Source organism: Hemitrygon akajei, chromosome 26, assembly GCF_048418815.1.
Source record: "Hemitrygon akajei chromosome 26, sHemAka1.3, whole genome shotgun sequence".
Classification (NCBI taxonomy): domain Eukaryota; kingdom Metazoa; phylum Chordata; class Chondrichthyes; order Myliobatiformes; family Dasyatidae; genus Hemitrygon; species Hemitrygon akajei.
Window position 1 is genome coordinate 47,617,951 of NC_133149.1, and position 25,430 is coordinate 47,643,380.

The following is a 25,430-nucleotide window of genomic DNA, read 5'->3' on the forward strand; positions in this document are numbered from 1 at the left end:
AATTCTAAGGGTAGAAAGACCCTAATGGGAGTTATCTACATGCCCCCAAACAGCAGTCTGGATGTAGGGTGTAAGTTGAATGAAGAGTTAAAATTGGCATGTCGCAAAGGTAATGATACAGTTGTCATGGGGGATTTCAACATGCAGGTAGACTGAGAGAATCAGAATGGTACTGGACCCCAAGAAAGAGAGTTTGTGGAGTGCCTCCGAGATGGATGCTTAGAACAGCTTGTACTGGAGCCTACCAGGGAGAAGGCAATTCTAGATTTAGTGTTGTGCAATGAACCGGATTTGATCAGGGACCTTGAGGTAAAGGAACCATTAGGAGGTAGTGACCATAATATGATATGTTTTAACCTACAATTTAAGAAGGAGAAGGGAAAATCGGATGTGTCAGTATTACAGTTGAACAAAGGGAACTATGGAGCTATGAGGGAGGAGCTGGCCAAAGTACAATGGAACAATATCCTAGCAGGGAAGACAGTGGAACAACAATGGCAGGTATTTCTGGGAATAATGCAGAAGGTGCAGGATCGGTTCATTGCAAAGAGGAAGAAAGATCCTAAGGGGAGTAAGGGGCGGCCGTGGCTGACGAGGGAAGTAAAGGACAGTGTAAAAATAAAAGAGAAGAAGTATAACATAGCAAAGATGAGCAGGAAACCGGAGGACTGGGAAGCTTTTAAAGAGCAACAGGAGCTAACAAAAAAGGCAATACACCAAGAAAAAATGAGGTACGAAGGTAAACTAGCCAAGAATATAAAGGAGGATAGTAAAAGCTTCTTTAGGTATGTGATGTTACGAACATGCCGCAACTCTGAGGGGCCGAAGGGTACAAAGTCGCCCCCTCCTTTTTGAGAATCGCAAGATCGCTATTAATTCGGGTCTGGGACCCAGGAAATGAGAGAGAGCGAGACTCCGGATCACAGCCCCGACAGTTGCCATAGACAACGCAGAATACACAAGGTAGGGGGAATGCCTTCTAACAAAAGCGGGATGGAACCATTGATTACTGCCATTGTCTCTTGGAGACGGAATTGTGTATTGAGTACTGTACTATTCAGTGAAGCCCCTCAGGGGATGACCAGAGTGGGCTGGTTGAGGGATTGCATCATCCCAACCTGATTGACATCTGAGACCCCGTGAGTAAGGATAAAAGAGGGTCTGGGGAACAACCCCTTCAGACGCACCAGGAGAAATGCTAGAAATCCCGTGACAGTGTTTACTAGCAAAAGCCGGTGGGGGCTTTTGTGGGGGCCGGTGAGTGCGTCCTTCCCTTGCCTGGGATTGGCGGGCTCTCCACGGAAGAACGGCTTAGCTAAAGAAGAGGCCACACCAACGAGACTCCGACGGATCAAAATCATAAAGGAAAGCCAGCAAGTTTCTTTTCTCAAAAATCTCTCTCTCTCTCCAACAATTGCAAACCCAGCGGTCCCCAAAGGCTGAAGCCTGTATGAACTGAACGAACTTTATATTTCCATCGGACAATACATTATCCCCTAGACAACGATAGAGCTTATTTCTTATTGATTATTATTATACCCGCACTTTTAGATTTAGTATTGACGACGTATATTATCTGTATATTTGCATTGATATTATTTTTGTGTCTTTTTACTAATAAATACGATTAAAAATAGTATCATCAGACTTCAACAGACGTCCCTTTCTTTGCTGGTAAGTGACCCAGTTACGGGGTTCGTAACAACGTGGGGCCTCGTCTTGAGATTTGATACCAAATTGGAGGGCCAGTGAATTGGGCTTTTAAGTCCAAATGTGGGTCTGGTTGCGCAGGTAACCAGACGGGAAGCCAGCAAAGATGGACGTAGATGAATTTACAGAAAACCCGACTCTGGAGGCGCTAGAGGCGGCCACAAAGTCGGACTTGATAAATATTGTGAAAGGACTAAACCTCGCAGAGGTGAGGTTGTCAATGAAAAAGCAGGAGGTGCGGAGGGCCATAACTCAGTATTATATTGTGAAGAATGTGTTTTCAGCTGAGGTATTGGAAAATATCCCTGAAAAGGTACCAGCTCGTGGGACGGCTCAGTTAGAGTTGGAGAAATTAAGGTTGGAGCATGAAATTAAGTTAAAACAGCTGGAAGCAGCCAAAAAGGAAAAAGAAAGAGCCGAGAAGCAGAGGGAGCATGCGCTCCAGCTAAAGGAGTTAAAGAGGGAGCATGAAATTCAGTTAAAACGGCTGGAAGCAGCTGAAAAAGAGAAGGAAAGGGCCGAGAAAGAGAAGGAAAGGGCCGAAAAAGAGAGGGAGAGAGCCGAGAAGAAGAGGGAGTATGAGGAGAAAGAGAAACAGAGGCAACATGACTTGGACATGGAGAAGTTAAGGCAAGAGCGAAGAGCTCAGGGGTCAGACCGAGAGGAGCGGTTTAATGTTAGTCGGGAGTTTAGGTTAGTACCTCCGTTTGAGGAGACGGATGGTGATAGTTATTTCTTGCATTTTGAAAAGGTGGCAGTGAGTCAGAAGTGGCCAAAAGAGCAGTGGGTGGCGTTGTTACAAAGTGTGTTAACAGGGAAGGCACAATGGGCATATGCGGCGTTGCCCATGGAGGAGGAGGAGTCTGAGAATTATGAAAATGTAAAGGAGGCCATTCTTCAGACCTATGAATTGGTACCTGAAGCCTATAGACAAAAGTTCAGAAATTTAAAGAAAGGGTGGAATCAGACGTATGCAGAGTTTGCCTATGAGAAGGGTGTGCTCTTGGATCGTTGGTGTGCAGCAGAAACGGTGGAAGAAGATTTTTGGCGTCTCAAGGAGTTAATTCTGATTGAGGAATTTAAAGGTTGTGTTTCGGATGATATCCGGATGTATTTGAATGAGAAGCCGAATAAGTCCATCTCCGAATTTGCTAGGTTCGCAGATGAATATGCCCTAACCCACAAGACAAAGTTTTCCTCGAATAAAAGTTCCCAGAGAGACCGTGGGAACGGTAGAGAAAGCCCGCCGGCTGAGGCAGAGATCCCGCCGGGAGCTAGTGGTAAAACTAAGGAGGAGGAAAGGCAAGACGGCAGGAGAGGTCCTGGCTTGACCTGTTTTAATTTTGGAAAGGTGGGTCATATTGCATCTAAGTGCCTTGCTCCGAGGAAGGAGACAGGAAAATGGAAAGCAGCAGTCCCTACAGGATGTGTTGTGGTGATCAGTAAATCGACGAGAAAGCCCCAGGTAGACCGAGTACGAGAGGGGTCTGAGAAGGAACTGTGTCTGTGAAGGAGGGAGACCTCCCAGTTCCAGTGCGGATCTGGAGAGACACTGGAGCTGAGCTGTCATTGATTTGCAGTACGGTACTAGCTTTTGGTCCTCAGACTGGAGAGGTAGCTTTGAGAGGCATAGGAAAAGGGACAGAAGCGGTGCCCTTGCATAGGATCATTATAAATCATGAACTGGTATCTGGACCAGTTGAAATAGGGGTGCGAGCAGAATTCCCGAGAACTGACGTAGACATCCTTCTGGGTAACGATTTAGCTGGTGGTGAAGTTTGGTCGGCCATGGAGCTGACGAGCCAGCCTGTAAGTGTTGAGGACCCGCCCCTAGATTCCAAGATCTATCCCGCATGCGCGACCACTCGCAGCATGTCGAGAAAAGCAGCTGAGAACGAGACCAGTTTAAATCAGTCCAGTATCGATTTGGCCGAGACGTTTTTACCGACCCTGTACCAAGAGGAGTTAGAGGGTGGTAAAACGGAAAATAGGAAAGTGAAAGAGAGTAAGGGAGAGGAGGTAGTCCTGTCCTTAGCCAGGAGGAAATTCATAGAGGCACGGAGTAAAGATGAGAAACAGATAAGGCTGTTAAAAGGTCCAGGGTTGGACATGGATGATCTGTCTGGTTTGGCAGAACTGTTTGAAGAAGTTGAAAATTCTAAATGTGTTCCCGATAATGAAATGAGGGCAGTCCTAGATGAAAAGGATGCCATTACCTTGAAGAAGTCTGCTGGGTTGGCAGATGAGGTTGCTTCAGCCCGCGGGGTTGAGTTGACTCTGGAAGGGAGTTGCCCAGAGAGTAACTGGGAGGATCAGGGGAATTTAGAATTTGAAAAGGGTACAGGTATTGAAAGCCTGGAAGAGGTAAATGTCCCATTTGAGTTTTTCAAGATGTGGATGCACGTGGTACTGAACCTAGTAATGGAGCTCAGAAAAAATCTGAGGTATTTGATTCAGTTGAAAAGGAATGCAGTCCTTGTGGGTCAGATGGACTTGGTTCAGTGAAGAAAGGGTTAACCTTGGTACTAGTGGGAAGTGAGAATTCCCAGTTGTTTGTGTTCGAAGGAGTGTTAAAAGTTAGTGAGGAGATAAAAGGTGGTGAGGTGAATATTATTATTGAAGGAAAAGGGAAAAGTGTAGTTCCTAAATTGAATGAAGAAAATTTAAAGTCTGGATTGATGTCAGAAGCAGCCACCAGGCTACAGAGACAATGGCTTGGTAACATGGTGCCTGCGAATCAATTACAGGTTAATTTGGAATGTAAAGGTGCCCCACACGCTATTGTTATTCAAGAGTGTGCTGTGAAGAGGCAGAATTTGAAATGCTGTTTGGACAAAGAGGGATCACTTGCAGAGTTTAAACGGAAAATTAATAGCATGAAGGGTCCTGAAGATAAAACTAACAACTTGCTTAAAATTAAAGAATTGTGTGGAAATTCGGGAAATGGTCCAAGTTTGGAACACATTGTTGATAAAATAACTCTTATGAAAGGAGCATGCGAAAGCCTATTCCACACTAGTATACAAGTTAACCACGTGGGAGTTAACTGGAAAAGGGGCGAGGGTTGACGGGATGCCATTTTAAATAACAGGATCCGGTTTTAAGGGATTTCGACAAAGCATGTGAATAATAAAGACAACCCCATGGAAGATTGCGACAAAGCATGTGAATAATAAAGACAACCCCATGGAAGATTGACTGTTAAGTTTGAAAGTAACATAAAGATTAGTATTTGCATGAACTTTTGTAATATACATGTAAGCTAAGATCACAACTCTTTAGTTTTTGTTTGCTGAAGAAAAGGAATAAAAATAGGTGGTTATTAAATTGGAGTCTGATGCTACAAGAATTTATTAAGGTACAAGATGTTAAGATATTAAAGGAAGTGACAATGTAATCGCTAACTGTTTAGATGCTGAATTGAATGTATAACTGTATTACTCTGTAGTGAAAAAAAACTCTTTTGTATTGTGTTAGATTCTGAAATCCTGTAAGACTCTGTATTAATTCATTTTTACCGGTGGTAAAAATCTTAGAAGGAAGGGGGTGTTACGAATATGCCACAACTCTGAGGGGGCGAAGGGTACAAAGTCGCCCCCTCCTTTTTGAGAATCGCAAGATCGCTATTAATTCGGGTCTGGGACCCAGGAAATGAGAGAGAGCGAGACGCCGGATCACAGCCCCGACAGTTGCCATAGACAACGCAGAATACACAAGGTAGGGGGAATGCCTTCTAACAAAAGCGGGATGGAACCATTGATTACTGCCATTGTCTCTTGGAGACGGAATTGTGTATTGAGTACTGTACTATTCAGTGAAGCCCCTCAGGGGATGACCAGAGTGGGCTGGTTGAGGGATTGCATCATCCCAACCTGATTGACATCTGAGACCCCGTGAGTAAGGATAAAAGAGGGTCTGGGGAACAACCCCTTTAGATGCACCAGGAGAAATGCTAGAGATCCCGTGACAGTGTTTACTAGCAAAAGCCGGTGGGGGCTTTTGTGGGGGCTGGTGAGTGCGTCCTTCCCTTGCCTGGGATTGGCGGGCTCTCCACGGAAGAACGGCTTAGCTAAAGAAGAGGCCACACCAACGAGACTCCGACGGATCAAAATCATAAAGGAAAGCCAGCAAGTTTCTTTTCTCAAAAATCTCTCTCTCTCTCCAACAATTGCAAACCCAGCGGTCCCCAAAGGCTGAAGCCTGTATGAACTGAACGAACTTTATATTTCCATCGGACAATACATTATCCCCTAGACAACGATAGAGCTTATTTCTTATTGATTATTATTATACCCGCACTTTTAGATTTAGTATTGACGACGTATATTATCTGTATATTTGCATTGATATTATTTTTGTGTCTTTTTACTAATAAATACGATTAAAAATAGTATCATCAGACTTCAACAGACGTCCCTATCTTTGCTGGTAAGTGACCCAGTTATGGGGTTCATAACAATGAATAGCAAAAAAATAGTTAAGACCAAAATTGAGCCATTGAAGACAGAAACAGGTGAATTTATTATGGGGAACAAGGAAATGGCAGACGAGTTGAACAGGTACTTTGGATCTGTCTTCACTAGGGAAGACACAAACAATCTCCCAGATGTAATAGTGGCCAAAGGAACTAGGGTAAAGGATGAACTGAAGGAAATTTATATTAGGCAAGAAATGGTGTTGGATAGACTGTTGAGTCCGAAGGCTGATAAGTCCCCGGGACCTGATGGTCTGCATCCCAGGGTACTTAAAGAGGTGGCTCTAGAAATTGTGGACGCATTGGTAATCATTTTCCAATGTTCTATAGATTCAGGAACAGTTCCTGCTGATTGGAAGGTGGCTAATGTTGTCCCACTTTTCAAGAAAGGAGGGAGAGAGAAAACAGGAAATTATAGACCGGTTAGCCTGACATCAGTGGTGGGAAAGATGCTGGAGTCAATTATAAAAGAGGAAATTACATCACATTTGGATAGCAGTAAAAGGATCAGTCTGAGTCAGCATGGATTTATGAAGGGAAAATCATGCTTGACTAATCTTCTGGAGTTTTTTGAGGATATAACTATGAAAATGGACAAGGGAGAGCCAGTGGATGTAGTGTACCTGGACTTCCAGAAAGCTTTTGATAAAGTCCCACATAGGAGATTATTGGGCAAAATTAGGGCACATGGTATTGGGGGCAGAGTACTGACATGGATTGAAAATTGGCTGGCTGACAGGAAACAAAAAGTAGCGATTAACGGGTCCTTTTTGGAATGGCAGGCTGTGACCAGTGGGGTACCGCAAGGTTCAGTGCTGGGACCACAGCTGTTTACAATATACATTAATGATTTAGATGAAGAGATTAAAAGTAACATTAGCAAATTTGCCGATGACACAAAGCTGGGTGGCAATGTGAAATGTCAGGAAGATGTTATGAGAATGCAGGGTGACTTGGACAGGTTGAGTGAGTGGGCAAATGTATGGCAGATGCAGTTTAATGTGGATAAATGTGAGGTTATCCACTTTGGTGGCAAGAACAGGAAAGCAGATTACTATCTAAATGGAGTAAAGTTAGGAAAAGGGGAAGTACAAAGAGATCTAGGTGTTCTTGTACATCAGTCAATGAAAGCAAGCATGCAGGTACAGCAGGCAGTGAAGAAAGCTAATGGCATGCTGGCCTTTGTAACAAGAGGAATTGAGTATAGGAGTAAAGAGGTCCTTCTGCAGCTATACAGGGCCCTGGTGAGACCCCACCTGGAGTATTGTGTGCAGTTTTGGTCTCCAAATTTGAGGAAGGACATTCTTGCTGTTGAGGGAGTGCAGCGTAGGTTCACAAGGTTAATTCCCGGAATGGCGGGACTGTCATATTGAAAGATTGGAGCGACTGGACTTGTATACACTGGAATTTAGAGGGATCAGAGGGGATCTGATTGAAACATATAAGATTATTAAGGGATTGGACACACTGGAGGCAGGAAATATATTCCCGATGTTGGGTGAGTCCAGAACCAGAGGCCACAGTTTAAGAATAAGGGGTAGGCCATTTAGAACAGAGTTGAGGAAAAACTTTTTCACCCAGAGAGTTGTGGATCTGTGGAATGCTCTGCCTCAGAAGGCAGTGGAGGCCAATTCTCTGGATGCTTTCAAGAGAGAGTTAGATAGAGCTCTTATAGATAGCAGGGTCAAGGGATATGGGGAGAGGGCAGGAACGGGGTACTGATTGTGTATGATCAGCCATAATCACAGTGAATGGCGGTGCTGTCTAGAAGGGCTGAATGGCCTACTCCTGCACCTACTGTCTATTGTCTAAATGGGGATGGACAAGTTTAGAATGGAGTCAGCATTTCCGTCGTTCCCTGCCATCAACCCTTCTTCCCTACAAGCAAATTTATGCTGAAAAACAAAATGCTGCCAAGCAAGCAACCCTCACCACTTTATTCAAACCGGTGTCATTTCCTGCTGCCAGCAGTTCTAAGGGTTCTGTGAGTCTTCCTTGCTGTGCTTGATATGATCCCGACACTATAACACCCACTCATCTCCCGGAGCGAATACACCTGCCACTGTTGGTGAGTACTGTAATCCCTAGTATGTTAACTTCCAACTTACGCTGAATATTACCTTAAATTGATGCAATATAATACAAATGTTGCCTTGTGGTACTGCTTTTGTGTCGTATTGGTATGAAAATGTGAATAAATTACAGATGAAACATTTAGGAAGCCCTCTGGAACATACCCCTATTTTCTGTATTTAAATAATTATTCACATTATGCGTCGGCTGTGAGGAACGTATCCCCCACATGTAACGAAGATAGGGAGTAGTTACCTGTTTCCACTAACAGAAGGTGTTTTCACTGTTACAAAAAAGGCAGTGCCCACGTCGAGCAGCCAAGCTCCTCCCCCGGAACTGCATTCTAGCCGGAACTGCTTAAACACGTGCCTGTGAGCATCTGTGCTTTACGTCGATTTATTTTGTGCATCTGTTAGCAAGATGAGTTCTAAGGTATCAGAAAAGCCTAAAAGAGTGCATAAGGGTGTTACACTTAGCGTAAAACTGGACATAATTAAACGTTTTGATCGTGGTGAACGAAGTAAGGATATAGTGAGTTTGGCTCAGGAGGCTGGGTTTGTGGAAGTTGACAAAGTTAATGTTGAAGAGGTTTTGGCATCCCATGACCAAGAACTGAGAGATGAAGAGCTGATGAAGAGGAAAGGATAACAATTGAAGCCGAACGCAGTAGCGAATGGCTCGAAAGTGAAGTCGTCCAGGAACTGAATGTGAAGCAATTGTGTGAGATTTTCGCTGCGATTGACAACGCTGCAACGATTGAAGTATGACTTTAATTTTGAAAGGGTACGTAGGTTTAGGGCATATTTGCAGGATGGTTTGAGTGCTTACAAAGAACTGCATGATAGAAAAATGCGCGAGGCTAAGCAGTCAAGCACACTGTAGTTTTTCAAGCTTTCCACATCATCCTCAGCAGATGACGAACCTCGACCTTCGACATCGAGGCAGGCAGGTGACCTGCCTGCCCTGATGGAAACAGACAACGATGAGATGACACCCCAGTCGCCCACCACCCCAACCTCCAACGACTCAGCCTAACACACCATCATCAGTGTGCTCACCGTCTTCCCGATTCCGGTAAAATGAAACTACACTGTACATGTTATTTCTACTTTATATAGGCTATGTATTTTTATGTGTTATTTTATATGATTTGGCAGCTTCATAGCTTAAAGGTTACTGGAGAGAGTGCAGCCGAGAGTGCTTGTGCCAGGTGTTTCTGCCGAGAGTGCTGCCAAGAGCGCTTGCATGAGATTTTCGCTATGGTGGACAGTGCTGCAATGATTGCAGAAAAGTATTTCTACTTTATATAGGCTGTGTATTTATCATATCATTCCTGCTTTTACTATATGTTAGTGTTGTTACGAACCCCATAACTGGGTCACTTACCAGCAAAGATAGAGAGGTCTGTTGAAGTCTGATGGTGCTATTTTTAAACGTTTTTATTTATAAAGGGGCACAAAAGTATGGCTAATACAAACATTCAGATAATATACGTCGTCAAAACTCAATCTAAAGCGCGGGTATAGTGATAATAATCAATAAGAAGTAACTCTATCGTTTTGTCTAGGGGTAAAAATATTGTCCGATGGAAATATAAACATCTTTCAAGTTCATGCAGGCTTTTAGCCGTTTGGGACCGCTGGGTTTCACTTGTTGGAGAGAGAGAGATTTTTGGTGAGAAAAGAAACTTGCCATCTGTTGGACGCAAACCGTTGAATCGGGAACGTGGGTTCCCCGTTGTCAGTTCGAAGTCCTTTTCGGTGTTATCAGCCACCCGTTCCCCAGGCAAGGGGAAACGAACCACACGTGGCATCCGAATAGCTCCCGTTACCACGGGAGCGATGAGCGATGGTGTCTCCTTCTGGTGCGTCGCTGGGGTACTGCCTCTTGCAGCCCCTTTTTATCTTGACTTGCAGAGTTGTAGATGTCAATCAAGGTGGGGTGATACAATCCCCACCCCACATTGCCCGAGGGTGTCCACGTAGCCCTGATAGCTGGCACATAGCATAGGGTCGCAATCCACAAAGGTGTCCGTTGCGTTGTCTTTCTGAGGATTCTCTCTCATTTCCTGGGTCCAAGACCCAAATTAATAGCGATCTTGCGATTCTCAGGAAGGAGGGGGCTGGGATCATAACACTGTTATTTTAGGTTTTATGTGTTATTTGGCATGATTTGGTAGGTTATTTTTTGGGTCTGCGAACGCACACAAATTTTTCCCATATAAATAAATGGTAATTGCTTCTTCACTTTACGACATTCCAGCTTACGAACTATTTCACAGGAATGCTGTATCTTCGGATAGCAGGTGAAACCTGCTACAATATTGCATTTTGCAGATGACCTCGATAATGAGGAGGCCAGTGCTTTTTGATCTCATCATTTGAGATTCAGTTTCACGCGACCCTGCCACTTTGATCTGGCCCACACCTTCATTAACCAGGTCCAACACTTGCCTTTATTGAATTTCACCCCTCTTGACATAGGACATCGGGTTTGTGGGGGTTTAGCAAAGGTTTACTCGGGGTGTGTTTAGGGTTTGTGGGGCTGAAGCCCGGGCTAATCAGGAAGTGTCTAGGGTTTGTGGGGGTGTGTGCCCCTTCTGGACTTTAGGATTAGGTTTGAGTGTTGGGCTGGTGGATCTATATGTTTGGCTAGAAGAGGTAAGGCTGCAGAGTTTTGAACGGTGAGGTGTAAGGTGCGATGGCGGATAGGCGTTAGGGTTAGGGTGCGAGTATGCAGGCAGTGGGCAAAATAACCCTCTAGTGTTTGTGGATCTCGTACTGGAGGTACCGTTCACTTCACCCTGCCACTTTGTTTTTGGCCCACGTTGTCATCATCTCGGTCCCCGACTTGCCTTTATTGGGATCTTCCTCCTCGTTAATCTCCATTCCGGAGTTTAAGTTAAAATGGTGGAGTTATTGTTTATGGACAGTGCTTTGGATTTGGATTTGGGGTTTTTTGTAGGGACTGGGTGCTGTGATCTGGGGGTTGTGCAGCAGCTAATTGTGGGGTGTTGTGGGGAGGGACCGGCCTAGGTAATGGGGGTTGAGGATTCCCGGCGAAGGGAGCTGGGGTATGGTGGCAAATGGCATTGCGGGGTGGGGGCAGGGTGTTTCCCGTTGCAGTAGGGGGGAAAACTGGACTAGGAGCCTAACTGCTGGTGATATTGGGTGAACCTGGTTCCTTGATGTCTTGGGTTTATGGGGGTGTGTAGCAGGGTTGGAGATGTTAGGTTTAGGGATAGGGTAAAGGACCATTATGTAAGCCCTTTTGTGTGGTGTGGTTTGGGTTACTTGGGGTGCTGTCCGGTTTAGTTGGGGTGCACAGTCCATTGGAAATTAGGGTCAGGGTAAAGGGTAGGACTGGGGATGTTTGTGGAGTGGCATGGTACTAGTGATGTGGGGCGAACTTGGCTCCCTGGTGGGAAAGGGGTTCAGGTGTATGGGGGAGTGTAGGAGGGTTAGGGGTGTTAGGATTACTGGTATGACTGGGAGGTGGGGCTGCCCTTTTTGGGGACTGGCTTGTGTTATTTGGGGTGCTGTCTGATTTAGTTGGGGTGTGCGTTCCATAGGAAGTTAGGGTTAGGGTGAAGGGTGGGATTGGGAATGTCTGTGGGGTGGCGTGTTGCTGGTGATGTGGGGTGAACATGGCTCCCTGGTGTGGGTAGGCCAAGGGTTTATGGGGGAGTGTAGGAGGGTTAGAGGTGTTAGGATTAGGGTATGGCTGGGAGGTGGGGCTGTCCTTTTTTTTGGGGACTGGCTTGGGTTATTTGGGGTGTGTGGGGGGTTTTCCTTTGTAATAGGGGGGAGAACTGGACTAGGAGCCTAACTGTTGGTGATATTGGGTGAATCTGGGTACTGGTGTGGGTGAACTTGGCATTCTGCTGGGGAGAGGCATAGGGTTTATGGGGGTGTGCTGAAGGGTTGGCGGTGTTGAGCCAAGGTTTATGAGGGTGCGTAGGATGGTTGTAGTTGTTATGTTTAGGGATATGGCCGAGGAATGTGCATGCAGGCTACCCCATGAGGGGGGAATTTGGAAGAAAAGGAGCATGGGGTCCAGCGTTAAGTAGGCCCCCTTCTGGGGATGTGGCCAGGGTTCACTGGGGTACCGTCCGGTTTAGTTGGGGTATGTGGACCTTTGAACCTTAGGATTAGGGTTGTGGGGGGGGGGGGGGGGAGTCCACTGAGTGGCGGAAGGTATAGCTGGTGGTGTGGGGTGAGTTTGGCCCCCTGGCGAGAAGAGCACCTGTGTTTATGGGGTGTGAAGATTTTAGGTTCAGGGCAGGGCCATGTGTTAGGAATGTATCCTACCCCCTGGGGGGAAGCCGGGAGGTTGGTGCAAGTGCTGTGTCTGGATCAAACTGGTCGTTACAAGTCTATTCTTCCTAGTGTTTATCCCTCGTAGAGTTATAATTTTTAACTTTATCCCTCTCTATTCTGTTTGCGTGGTACTATTTGGGGAATTAGGTTCTGTTTTGGGGCCTAGCTGTTAGGCTCTATTTCCAAAGTAAGAAGTCCCTTTCCTATTTAATGGCCCCCTGTCTTAATTTCGTTTCTGGGTGGGTGACTGAAGGGGATCCTCCTCTTCCTCCCTACTCTGATTTTCTCAATTTAAAAAAAAAAATTTTTTTGTGTTGGCTCCCTAGTGGGTATATCCTATTCAGCTGGCCTAGCTTTTTAGGCCTTGTTTAGGCCGTACTATGAATAAGTCTGTAGTGTTTCAATCCATCTCCTCTCTGCTCTTTTTCTTTGGGCGTTTGACCAGTTTATGTTAGTTTCCAGGCCTAATATTTTTAAGGAGTACGAACCATGCTCCTGGAAGTGCCTGCTAACTGGTCTGTTTTGGTTTCCTCTTCTGATGTTACTGAGGTGTCCCGTGAGTCTGGTTCTCAAGCTGTTGCCCGTCTCCCCGATGTATATAATATGGCATTCTGTGCACAGGATTGCATATACTACATTCGTTTGTTCACAAGTTATCCTCTGCTCTATCTTAGCCCATTTTCCTGTGGCTCTGTTGTGTATCCTTTTTGAAATTCTCAGGTATATGCATGCCCTGCAGTTTCCCACCTCACAGTTTGGCGGTGCTCGTACTTTGTTTCTGACTAGTATGTCTTTCAGATTTCTACCCCTTTTGAAGGCTGAGACAATAGTGTATTGTCCCAGTATCCCCGCTTGAAGCTTTTAGTTCTTCAAAGTGTGTTTTGACCGTCCTGTGGATATTCACTGCCATCCCACTATATCCTGTTATCAAGGGTAGTTTCCCTGTTGTGTTGTTCTGTGCTCGGGGATTTGTGATACTTTTCAGAAAGTCAGATTTAATGTGCCTAAGTCTCCTTCTGCTGTAGCCCCTGTGTCTAAGTGCAGAGAAGAGGATGGTTGCGGCCTGGTGGAAGTCCTCCGGCCTAGTGCAAATGCGGTGAAACCGGGTCAGCTGTCCCTTGACAATGCCTCTGAAGGTGTGTTTGGGATGGTGGCTCTCTGTGTGTAGGAGGGTGTGTGTGTCTGTGGTTTTAAAGAATACCTTGGTAGCTAGTTTTTGGTTGCCGTTTTCTGGTGCTAGTTTAAATACTGCAGTGTCCAGGAAGTCAATCTTCTCCCTATTTGTTGTGGCTTTAACCTTAATGGATGGATGATGAGTGTTTAGGATTTGAATAAATTCCTCTAATTCCCCCTCTGAGTGTGTCCACACTCCCCAGATGTCATCCAGGTATCTATAGAGACACATGGGTTTTTTGGGGCACTTTGGATAGACTGTTTCCTCCCACCCAGCCATGTATATATTGGCATAGGCTGGAGCAAACTTCTTTCCCATTGCTGTGCCCTTGACTTGTAGGTAGAATTTACCATCGAATTCAAAGTCATTTTTAGTCAGGCTGAGGTGAAGGAGTTCTAGCAAGGCCTCGTCCGGTCTCCATAGCTGAGGGTTCTTCCGTAGGATGTCCCTCACTGCCTCTATACCCCTGTCCGTTTCGATATTGGTGTACAGGCTTTCAATGTCCATGGTGAAGAGTATGGCCTCAGGGGGCACTGACATGGAATTGACTATCTGGACAAAGTGATACGTGTCCTTGATGTAGCTGGGCTGTTTCTGTGAGAGTGGATTAAGGCAGGCATCAATGAACTCCGCTATCCCGTATGACTCACTGCTGCAGTCTGACACGATGGGCCTGCCGGGTGGAATTTCCCCCGGAACAGTCCATGAGTCTGGGTTCTTGTGTATTTTGGGGAGGATATAAAACTTTCTCGCCCGTGGCTGCATCCCAGTCAGGTACTCTACTTGCTTCCCTTTGAGGTACCCAGTCCTTTCCAGTTTTTGCAAAATGTTCCCAATTTCTGTGTGTGTTTCCCAGTATATGGGTTCCTTTGGTTTCGTGTAGTGCTCCGTATTGTTTTATTGTCTGTGTGCTTCAAATAGGTATTGCTGTTTGTCCATGATAACTATGCTGCTCCCTTTATCCGCTGGTTTGATGACAATGTCCATGTTTTCCCTCAGTTCTGTCAGGGCTGCTCTCTCCTTCCTAGTTAGATTGGGCTTATCCTGTACTTCCCTCTCCCTCTCTATTATCTCACCCAGTGTGCTCTTAAATTCTAGAATAGCTTCGGACCTGTACCTTATCTTGGGCATCCAGTCTGAGGGAGGGGTGAAAGGGGTCTTTCTACGTTCTGACTCACCGAAATAGTCGACGAGTACCAGTCTCCTATAGAACTTATTCATGTCCCTCTCAATCTGCTCCTTATGGAGTTTTGCAGTCGGTACAAAAGTCAGGCCCCTGTTCAGAACCTTTTGCTGTGTTTCTGTAGGGGTGAACGTACGGGAGAGGTTCACGATGGTCTCTCCCAGTCGTGGACCCTGCCTCTCTTGGCTTTGTCTCCACTCTAGTTTAAAGACTGCATCCACCTCTTGACTATTGTCTGGGCTGTGCTCTCTGTCCAATGGATCTGGTCTGTGTCTACCTTAAACTGCCTCGCCGGGATTGCAGGGATATAATTCTTAGTTCTAATAACCTCGTTTAGTTGGCCCAAGGTTACTTGTTCTGCCTCTGTCAAACTGTGGCTAAAGTTTAGGGTTAGGTTGAGATTATGCGGGCAGTGGGCGAATCAGCCCTCTTGTGCTTTTTGATCTCGTCACTTGAGATTCAGTTTCACGCGACCCTGCCACTTTGATCTGGCCCACGCCTTCATTAACCAGGTCCAACACTTGCCTTTGATGAATCTTACCTCTCCACGTTAGGGTTAGAGTCATGGTTAGGGTCGTTTTGCCAGGACACTACCAGCTGGGAGTGTTGTGCACATCTGATCTGTCGTTCCGGCAGGACACCATCAAGTGGGAGTATTATCCACGGCCAAACTGTCATTACAGCAGGACACCACCAGGTGGGAGTGTTGTTTACATGGGATCAGTCCTTGTGGCAGGACACCACCTAGTGGAAATGTTATCCACAGCGGACCGGTCATTGTGGCAGAACACCACCAGGTGAGAGTCATGTCCACACTGGACCTGTCGTTAAGGCAAGGCACCACCGTTGCAAGTGTTGTCCACAGGGGATCTGCTGTTACAGCAGAACACCACCAGGTGGGAGTGTTCTCCATAGACGGGTTGTCATTACGGCAGGATACCACCAGTTGAAATGTTGTCCACGGTGGTCCTGTCGTTATGGCAGGGCACCACCAGGTGGGGGTATTGTCCATATCTGATCTGTCATTGCAGCAGGACACCAGCATGTGGGAGTGTTGTCCACACCAGAACTGATATCGCAGCAGGACCCACCAGGTGGGAATGTATTCCACAGCGGACCTGTCATTGTGGCAGGACACCACCTGGTGGGAAGGTTATCCACAGTGGACCAGTAATTGTGGCAGAACACCACCAGCTCGGAGTGTTGTAGAAAGCCGAATTGGTATTGTGACCATGCACCACCAGGTGGAAGTGTTGTTCACAACCGAACTGTCATTGCGACAGGGCACCACCATGTTTAATGTTGTCCATAGCTGACCTGTCATTGTGGCAGGACACTACAGGGTGGGAGTGTTATCCACAGAGGGCATGTCATTACAGGAGAACACCACCAGGTCGGACTGTTGTTGACAGCGGAACTGTCATTGCTACGGACCCCACCAGGTGAGAGTCATGTCCACACTGGACCTGTCATTAAGGCAAGACACCACCGTTGCAAGTGTTGTCCACAGGGGATCCGTTGTTATAGCAGGACACCACCAGGTGGGAGCGTTGTCCACATCTAACCTGTCGTTATGGCAGGACACCACCAGGTGGGAGCGTTGTCCACATCTAACCTGTCGTTATAGCAGGACACCACCAGGTGGGAGCGTTGTCCACATCTAACCTGTCATTATGGCAGGACACCACCAGGTGGGAGCGTTGTCCACATCTAACCTGTCATTATGGCAGGACACCACCAGGTGGGAGTGTTGTCCACATCTAACCTGTCGTTATGGCAGGACACCACCAGGTGGGAGTATTGTCCATATCTGATCTGTCATTGCAGCAGGACACCACAAGATGGGAATGCTGTCTACAAGGGATCAGTCCTTGTGGCAGGACACCAGCAAGTGGCAGTGTTGTCCACATCTAACCTGTCGTTATAGCAGGACACCACCAGGTGGGAGCGTTGTCCACATCTAACCTGTCATTATGGCAGGACACCACCAGGTGGGAGCGTTGTCCACATCTAACCTGTCATTATGGCAGGACACCACCAGGTGGGAGTGTTGTCCACATCTAACCTGTCGTTATGGCAGGACACCACCAGGTGGGAGTATTGTCCATATCTGATCTGTCATTGCAGCAGGACACCACAAGATGGGAATGCTGTCTACAAGGGATCAGTCCTTGTGGCAGGACACCAGCAAGTGGCAGTGTTGTCCACACTGGAACTGATATCCTGGGAGGACAACACCAGATGGGAATGTTATCCACAGCAGGCCTGTCATTGAGGCAAGACACCACCGAGTGGGAGTATTTTCCACAGCTGAATTGTCACTGCGGCAGAACACCACAAGGTAGGTGTGTTGTCAACAGGGGATCAGTCCTTGCGGCAGGACACCAGCATGTGTGAGTGTTGTCCACACTGGGCCTATCATTAAGGCAGGGCACCACCAGTGGGAGTGTTCTCCATAGACAGGTTGTCGTTACAGCAGGACACCACCAGTTGGAAGGTTGCCCATGGCAGACCTGTCATTGTGGCAGGATAACACCAGGTGGGAGTGTTTTTTTTTATTAAACAAAATATACTTTATTCCAAAATAAAATTATATACAATAACCATTCAAAGACTTTCAATTCTTTACAGTTGGTACCATTACTGTCTTTACATTTTCAAAGTTCTGATGTTTTGCCACCCACGTGGCACTTTATTCTTTCATATTTACATTCAGGGGGTATACCCCCAACCCCTCACACCTCAACTCCCACAGGAGAAGAACCCTAGACTGTGGTCCTTCCCCACCGGGCCCTTGCGGTGGCTGCACCGAGTTTGAGTGCGTCCCTCAGCACGTACTCCTGCAGCCGAGAATGTGCCAGTCGGTAGCATTCCTCCACGGACATCTCCATGTGCTGGTAGACCATCAAGTTTCGGGCCGACCAAAGAGCGTCTTTCACCAAGTTGATGATCTGCCAGCAGCACCGGATGTTGGTCTCGGTGTGTGTCCCCGGGAACAGCCCGCAGATCAGAGAGTCCTCTGTTACGCAGCTGCTGGGGATGAACCTCGACACTGCCCCTTCCATCCTCCTCCACACCTTCTCCGCAAACCCACAGTGTGCAAAGAGGTGGGTCACCGACTCCTCCTCTCTGCAGTCCTCCCGTGGGCAGAGGGGCGTGGAGACGACGTTCCGGGCATACAGGAGGGATCGGACTGGGAGGGCCCCTCTCACCACCAGCCAGGTGAGGTCTTGGTGCCTGTTGGTGAGGTCTGGCGATGAGGCATTTTGCCAGATGAACTGGATGGTCTGCTCAGGGAACCACCCCACTGTGTCCATCTCGTCCTTCTCCTGCAGTACCTGCAGGACCTTACGTGCTGACCACTGCCTGATGGCCCTATGGTCAAAGGCGTTGACCTGAAAGAACTTCTCTACAAAGGACAGGTATGGCGGCAACGACCAGCTGACAGGGGTGTTGCGCGGGAAAGGGGCCAGACCCATCCTTCGTAGCCAGGGTGACAGGTAGAACCTGGGCACATAGTGGTACTTGGTGCCCACGTACCTGGGATCCACACACAACCTGATGCAGCCACACACGAAGCTGGCCATCAGGGTGAGGGCGACATTGGGGACCTTTTTCCCCCGTTGTCCAGGGATTTGTGCATGGTGGTCCGTCTGACCCGCTCCATCTTGGATTCCCAGACGAATCTGAAGACGGCTCGGGTGATTTCCGAGCTGAAGGAGCGGGGGACGGGCCACACCTGCGCCAAGTACAGCAGCCCTGAGAGCACCTCACACCTGATGACCAGGTTCTTGCCCGCTATCGATAAGAAACGCCCTCCCCACAGTCCCAGTTTCTGTTTGACCTTGGCAGTCTGCTCCTGCCAGTTCTTGTTGTGTGCCTTGGCCCCTCCAAACCAGATCCCCAACACCTTCACGTGATCAGCCCTGATGGTGAAGGGGACGCTGGATTGCTCGGGCCAGTTGCCGAATAGCATGGCTTCGCTCTTCGTGCGGTTGACCCTGGCCCCCGATGCCTGCTCGAACTATTTGCAGATGCTGATCAGCCTGCGAACTGACCTCGGATCAGAGCAGAAGACGGTGACGTCATCCATGTACAGGGAGGTTTTGACTTGGGTCCCTCCACTGCCTGGCAGCGTCACCCCTCTTATGCCCTCATCCCTCCTGATGGCCTCGGCAAAGGGTTCTATGCAGCACACGAACAAGACAGGGGAGAGAGGGCAGCCCTGCCTGACTCCAGACCTGATGGGGAAGCTGTCTGTTTCCCACACGTTGACCTGGACTGCGCTACAGATGTCCGTGTAGAGCAGTTTGATCCAATTGCGGATTCCCTCCCCAAATCCCATTTTGGAGAGTACATCCGCCATGTACGTGTGCGATATCCTGTCGAAGGCTTTCTCCTGGTCCAAGCTGACCAGCCAGGTGTCCACCCCCCCTGTCCTGCACGTAGGCGATGGTGTCCCTCAGCAGCGCGAGGCTGTCTGAGATCTTCCTGCCCGGTACAGCACAGGTTTGGTCCGGGTGGATCACCTGCTCCAGTGCAGACTTGACCCTGTTGGCGATAGCCTTGGACAGGATCTTGTAGTCCACATTCAGGAGTGAGATGGGTCTCCAATTTCTAATGTCTTCCCTCTTCCCCCTTCTGCTTGTAGATGAAGGTGATGATGCCCTTCCTCATGGATTCTGACATGCTGCCTGCCAGAGCATAGCGTTGTACACTTCCAGCAGGTCAGGGCCCATCCGGTTCCACAGAGCCGAATACAACTCGACCGGTAAGCCGTCGCTTCCGGGAGTCTTACCCGACTCAAAGGAACGGACGGAACCGGTCAGCTCATCCAGGGTCAGTGTGGCTGCTCCAGACTCTCCCGCTTGCCGTCGTCTAAGACCTGCGTGATAGACGACAGGAAGCTGCGGGAGGCTGTGGAGTCTGTGGCCTTTTCTCCGTACAGACCGGCATAGAAGGACCTGCAGATCCTCAGTATGTCTGTCTGCGAGGACGCGACTGAGCTGTCCTCTTCCTTAAGGTTGTGGATCACAGAGCTCCCCCTGTGCACCTTTTGGAAGAAGAATCGTGAGCACGTCTCGTCCTGCTCCACGGTTTGGACCCTCGATCGGAAGATGATCTTGGAGGACTCGGCGGCAAAGTGCTGAGCCTGCTGGCCCTTCACCTCCCGCAGTTCCTCCCTGACATCCACCCCCCTCTGCAGTTCCTCCCTGACATCCACCCCCCTCTGCAGTTCCTCCCTGACATCCACCCCCCTCTGCAGTTCCTCCCTGACATCCACCCCCCTCGACTGCAGAAGGAGGAGTTGCTGCAACTCTGTCTGGAGTCTACGCAGTTCCCTCTGCCCCTGCCTTGCTTTCTGGATGCCCTTCCGTATGAAGAACCTCTTGATGTTCTCCTTGGTGGCTTCCCACCAGTGAACCGGGGAATCAAAGAAGGCTTTCAAGGTTCTCCAACCTGTGTACTCCTTCTCTGGTTCCTCGAAGTTCTCTGGGGTCAGCAGCTTGACGTTCAGCTTCCACGTCCCCCTCCCTGCCTTCCGGTCCTCCCATAGGTGACAGGTGGCTCGCAGAAGGCAGTGGTCGTTGGTGGTTCTGACCGTGAGGGGCTCTGAGAGGAAGAGGAAGTCGATCCGGGAACGGGTTGAGCTGTCCGATCGTGTCCAGGTGGCTTGTGGCTGCGCTCCACCTGTGGGGGTGCCAAAGGCATCGCACAGCTTGGCTGTCTTCACCGTATCCATCAGGAGTCTGGAGGGACTGTCCAGCCTGCCGTCGGCGCTGCCGGATCGTCTAGCCGCATCAATGGTGCAGTTGAAGTCTCCGGCCAGAACGACCGGCCGGGACGTCACCGGCAGCGATGGGAGCTGCTCGAGGACGGCCAGCTGCTCGCTCCGCACAGGGGTGGCGTACACGTTGATCAGCCAGAGTGGAGTGCCTCGGTATTTGACGTCTGCTACCAGGAGGCGCCCCGCAACCACCTCTTTGGCTCGGGTGATTGAGAAGCTGCCTCCCTGTAGCAGAATCCCCAGGCCGGAAGCGTGACAGTCGTTGCCCCCCGACCACACCGACAAACCCCGGGTCACCAACACGACCACCTCCGGTAGTTACGGAGATGTGGCAGTCCGCACTCCTGGAGGAAGGTCACGTCGGCCTTCACCGAGTCCAAGTACTGGAGCGTGCTGACGCATTGCCCGGTACTCTTCAGACTGTGCACATTAACTGTTGCCAGTGAAATGTCCGCCATTAAAGTTCTTTATTTTAACAGCACACTGTCCTTGCCTTCGCAGTCCTGAGCCTTTGTGCCCACGGCCTCTGCGAAGTCCTTCACCTTCTGTGGGCTCAGGAACTGCAGGTTATTCTCCCCTGGGTGTGGCAGTTCCTGTTCTGTGCCTGGGGACTTGGTGTCTCCCAGGCCCACTGTCCCTTCAGGCTGCGAGGCGCCAGACGTGGCTCCGGTCCCGGGTTCCCGGAGCTGGGGGTCTTTGGTGGTCTCCGCCTCCCGTGCTCGTGCTTGGGGGGTGGCCGGCAGGCTTTCCTCACTTTCTCTCCTCCTCTCCACCGGCTTTGTCCGCCGCTTCGTCTTCTGGGACAGCTGCTGGCCTCCCCCAACTCCTTCCTCGTCTAGAGCGGCCAAGTTGCTGGGGTCTGCTTGGTCCCCTGCCCTTCTCTTCACGCCCTCCTTTCTTTCCACCTTCTGTCATTTGGCCGGAGCTTTTTGGACCTTCTTTCGTTTGCCCACAACACTCCAGCCTTCCTCCCCCTCGGCTCTCCCCTCCTCCATGGACTCCTCCTCCTTTTCCTGTGGCGGGTCCTGGAGGGTCTGCGAGGGGGTGGGGCCCCTTTGGGGTGGCTGCGTCCTCTCCTCTGCTGGTGTCTTCCGTTGCTTCGACAGTGGCGCCTCTCTCCCCTTCTCCTGGAACAGCTGGAGCAACTTCTGCCACCCTGCGGGTCATTGGAAGGTGACGTCGAAGAACCCAGCAAAGTCCTGGACGCAGTAGATGTCGTCAATGGTAAATCCACAGCAGTCCATCAAGACCTTCTGGATGAAGGTCACTCTTGTAAATCCATTGCCCTCGCTCTGGCGTCGCACTGTCAGCTGGACAGTATTCTTGATGCCCAGGCCTCGGGCCGATGCGCTGTTGTCTTCAGCCATCCTGTTCACCGCTGTCGTTGTCGTCGCTGGAAAGGGGTGTTAGATTGGGAGCCAATCAGCATTAGAATCCACCCCTGCGTCAGCGTAAAACCTTCTCCGCCTTCTGATCTGATAAGAACAGTTACTACACTTGACCTTAGCCAAAAGGCCAGGTGGGAGTATTGTCCACATCTAACCTGTCATTACGGCAGGACACCATCAGGTAGGAGTCTTGTCCATAGCCGAACTATCTTTGCGGCAAACACCTCAAGGTGCGAGTGTCATCTACATGGGATCAGACCTTGCAGCAGGACATCAGCAGGTCGGACTTTTGTCCACAGCGGAACTGACAGTGAGAGTAAGCGTTTGGCATGGACTAGAAGGGCCAAGATGGCCTGTTTCCGTGCTGTAATTGTTATATGGTTATATGGACATCGCGGCAGGACACCATGATGTGGGAATGCTATGCACAAAGGACAGGTCATTGTGGCAGGACACAATGTGGCTAACCCCAACCCACGCATTAGGGTTAGGTTGAGATTATGCGGGCAGTGGGCGAATCAGCCCTCTTGTGCTTTTTGATTTCGTCACTTGAGATTCAGTTTCACGCGACCCTGCCTCTTTGAACTGGCCCACGCCTTCATTAACCAGGTCCAGCACTTGCCTTTGTTGAAACTTGCCCCTCTTGGAGAATAAAGTTGCAATGTTTGCTGTGTGGCCAGAACTATGAGACCAGCCTTGCATTTGCTAGTTGCTATGTATCCAATTTATTGGCCAGAATGTAATCTCTGCATTGTCTCTGTACTATTGAACACATCAGTGCCTTAAGAATGTAGCTAACAGTGAAAGTAAGCATGTAGAGATAACAGTGGTAGATGGGATCGTGGAGTAGTGTGATGGTATGGGGACCAGTCAAGGCCGGGAAGGGGGACATGTGTTCCAGGGAGTAGACTAGAGCAAGTATGGGCTATGGAGTGGTGTGATGGTATGAGAACCAGTCAAGGCACTAGAACAAGTATATGCTAATGAAACTAAGATAAAAAATTACTATAAAGAATACTGTGAACTAGGCTCGGCAGGCAATTAGTGACACTTTCATTAATTGTCTCAGCTTTTGTTTGCAAATAAAGGCTTAAATTTCTTGAAGAATCTTCAGAGTCTCCTGGTTATTTCAAGAAACCACGACACCCCTCCTGACATAGGGTTTGTGGGGGTTTAGCAAGGGTTAATTGGGGTGTGCTTAGGGTTTGTGGGGCTGAAGTCAGGGTTAATCGCATTAGGGTTAGGGTGCGAGTATGCAGGCAGTGGGCAAAATAACCCTCTAGTGTTTGTGGATCTCGTACAGGAGATGCCGTTCACTTCACCCTGCCACTTTGTTTTTGGCCCACGTTGTCATCATCTCGGTCCCCGACTTGCCTTTATTGGGATCTTCCTCCTCGTTAATCTCCATTCCGGAGTTTAAGTTAAAATGGTGGAGTTATTGTTTATGGACAGTGCTTTGGATTTGGATTTGGGGTTTTTTGTAGGGACTGGGTGCTGTGATCTGGGGGTTGTGCAGCAGCTAATTGTGGGGTGTTGTGGGGAGGGACCGGCCTAGGTAATGGGGGTTGAGGATTCCCGGCGAAGGGAGCTGAGGTAGGGTGGCAAATGGCATTGCGGGGGAGGGGGTTTAGGGTTAGGGTTAGGATGCGAATTAGGGTTAGGGTTAGGTTGAGAGTATGCGGGCAGTGAACGAATCAGCCCTCTTTCATTATCGTGGTCCGACACCACTTGGTTCAACGAACCGGGTGTGCACTGGGACACATTATCAGTAATGTAACCTCGGATCATCAGGTGTTTCGGGCCTTTCATTATTAGACATCCTCCCCGAGGTGGCCCAGCAGTGTCCTGCTCAGACACTGCTTGTGTTTTTCCCATGGAGCAGGATAATGAGAGGCATGTAATTTTGAGGGTAGTGATATTTTAAAACACCATTACCTGGCATCTGTATGCCTGGGATTGCATGGGTTAAATTGACAGTGTTTACTGGTGTTATGAGTGATGAATAGACCTGATGGACAATGGGGTACAGAGTTAACTATTCCCCTCCTGAGAAACACGAACTATTACTGTTGCTATGCTGACCATGAGAAAGAGAGACGGAAAAATAAGTAAGAACATCGGCGACAGATAAGAGAGAGGGGGAAATTGCTGATTAACCGTATTGTGACTCCTTTTTGAATTATTTACTGTTTCACTGCAAGGACAATAGTTTGCTCATAAACATTCCTCAGTGGACTGAAGGAGTGGCCTTATTTGATGGACACAGTTATTCAGGAGTGATGGATAGCTGAGTCCCCGTGAGTAGGGATAAAAGACAGGTCTGGAGAGACACCCTCCAGACATGCCAGTGGACACTGACTGAGTGTTGGAACCCACAAGAAAGGTGGGGGCTTCAAAGACCGAACCAGGAGGTCGGTCGTTAAGGCTATCAGTGTAAAAGCAGGGCCGGTGGGGACGTGTGTGTGTGTCCACTCATGCCAGAGTGACGAGTCCACCACAGAAGAATGGTCTAGCAGAAGGACGGAGGGGTCATAGCTGAATGGCCACAATGATACGACGGATTAAGAAAGCAAAGGAAGGTTTGCCTGACTGTAACTGTTACATCTTGCTCGCTCTCTCTCTCTCTCTCTCTCTCTCCCCAACGATTACAATACAACAACTATAACTACATCAGCACTCATGAACTGAACTGAACTTTATACTTTTCTATGACAATTTATTTACTCCTAGACATCGATAGAGCTTGTTTATTATTGATTATTATTATTATTCCTACACTTTTAGGTTTATTACTGCTAACTGGTTTTATATGTATATTTGCATTATTGATATGGTTTTGCTTATTTTTTATTAATAAACACCTTTAGTTTGGTACCACCAGACTCCAACGGATTCTGCTTTCTCTGCTGGTTAGACACCCAGTTACGGGGTACATAACAAATTGGGGCCTCGTCTCGAGATTTGATTACCAAATTAGGGGGCCAGTGAATCGGGATAAAAGTCCCTTATCTGATCTGGTTGTGAGATTAACCAGATGGGAAACCAGCAGAGATGGACATTGTCAAATTTTTAAAAGACCCGACTGCGGGGGGCATTAGAGGTTGCCAGGAAGGCTGAATTGGTGAATGTTGCGAAACGATTAGATCTCCCAGAGGTAAAATCGTTGATGAGAAAGGTGGATATACAGAGAGAAATAGTTATGCATTATGTATCCAAGGGTGTGTTCACACCAGATGTATTGGACCTGTTCCCTGAGAGGAAACCAGCCGAGGGTGAGGTTCAGTTAGAGATAGAAAAATTAAAGTTGGCTGAGAAAGAGAA

At 48.5% G+C, this 25,430-nt stretch overlaps 1 pseudogene; it reads right to left on the reverse strand.

Moving 5' to 3' along the window:
- Positions 1-22,119: 22,119 nt before the first annotated feature.
- Positions 22,120-22,247, reverse strand: LOC140716990 (U2 spliceosomal RNA; annotated as a pseudogene).
- Between the last annotated feature and the right edge of the window lie 3,183 nt (positions 22,248-25,430).